We start from the raw sequence: 1,817 nt of genomic DNA, 5'->3' as shown, positions 1-1,817 counted from the left end.
CCAAAAAAAAAAAAAAAAAAAAAAATTGGTTAAGATAATAAATTTTACGTTATGTACGTTTTTCCACAATTTAAAAAAACAAAACAAAACCCACTACAATCAGCCAAAGACAAAAGTAGCTTTGAAGCTCACTGTGCTGAAAAGGTTGAAGGGGCCTGGCCCCAAGCTCCCAAAGGCCTTCAGAGGCAGCACCTGAATCAGGTGCTGGGCCAGGCCTGCCTTCCCAGGGCATGTGCAGCGCAGGGTGGGGGGCCAGGACAGAGCAACAAGTGGGGAGGGGAACACAAGCCCTGCGCTCCCGGAGAGCATTGCGAAACCCTTCCACCCCTCCCATGTTTCAGATGAAACAAGGCAGATGTGCTGCGGGGTGAAAAGGAGAGGCTCTGGGGGCTCGGCTTCCTGATTCTCTGCAAGGACCACTGAGCGTGGCGCCTGTGGGTAGGTCCAGGCCAGGGGGGCTCTGATAGTCAATCAACGAACAAGCATTTCCTGGGCTGTACCAGGGCACTGGGGATGCAAAGATGAGTGAGAGCCTCTGTTCTGCCCTGGATCCCAGCGGGAAGCCTGACAGGTGAATGGGCAGGTACAGCCCTGTGTGGTGGGGATCCGGGTGAGGGACCCATTCAGGGTAGGGGTGTGTTGAAGGGAATTGGAGGCCAGGGAGTAGGCTCCCAGGTCAGGGGAATAATCCACGCAGACCTCTCACGTTCTCTCCACACCGCTCCTCATTTGTCTGGGGTCCTGCTGACAGACTACAAGCTAAGAGAAAGACAGACTGAGGCCTTGATGGTCCACACGGTTGTCCCCTTAAGAATTCGCCACATTATTACTACGACCGACTTGGCAAGAAAATGAAAGCTCTCTGGGTGCCAGGTGGGCATATGGGGGACACATTCCCACAACGAAGAAGCAGAACGTGTCCTCAGTGCCCTCCACCCTCACCCCACCTCCGCCATGAGAGAGGGACAGAGGGTGGCCGTGCATGATGCCCAGCAGCGTGCCTTTGTTTCTGCGGCATGTGGTTTCCAGGGAGACCAGGGTCACTGCCTATAGGAAAACACCCACCCACACAGCTTGAGAACAGGATGTATGCTCCGAGCCCTCCTGCGACGGAGGCCTCAACTACTTATATCCATAACTGTGTCCCCATGGGGATTTCAAGTGATGCTCTGACCCAGACATCCAAAGGATAGCAATGGACGCTTCTGGAGACGAGGAGCCTCCTGCCCTGCGTCACGTCCTAGGCCCTGCTCTGTCTGTCTGTCTGTCTGTCTCTCTCGGCCATCTCTCGGCTGGTTCTGAAGTTAGGCAGGGAAGAGAGAAGGGTTACACCCTGACGCCCTGGAACCGTCTTCACGGCACCCCCCTTCCTTTCCCAGGGGGTTCTGGTGTGTGACTTTCAGGACCACGGGGGAAGGATGTGATCTCTCCTTCTGAAACTGCTGAATTTAGCCTGACTCCTCTGGCTACGAGTCCAACCCTAGGGACAGTGGGGGGAAGGGGAGCGGGGGTGGAGAAATAAGGGGTGAGGCAGTTGTCGTGCATTTATTGCACATCTGTGAGCACTGCACACGTTCCCTTGTCCTCACACCACCCTGGAGGCTGGGGCTGTGCACCCTTGTTGCTGACTGCGAGGAAACCCACACGCAGGGCGTCCCCTGACCACATCCTCACCGCTAGGAAGTCGGGGGCAGGGTCCTGCTCAGGTCTAGCTGAATTCAAAGCTCTTAACTCGCTAAAATATACTGTCCCCTGAGACAGGGATGGACTTTCTGTGAACACCTAGCAGAAACCAAATTCAAATGGTTTTGGCGGTG

Source organism: Lipotes vexillifer, unplaced genomic scaffold (assembly GCF_000442215.2).
Source record: "Lipotes vexillifer unplaced genomic scaffold, Lipotes_vexillifer_v1.1 scaffold634, whole genome shotgun sequence".
NCBI lineage: Eukaryota > Metazoa > Chordata > Mammalia > Artiodactyla > Lipotidae > Lipotes > Lipotes vexillifer.
This window is presented reverse-complemented; position numbering follows the sequence as displayed.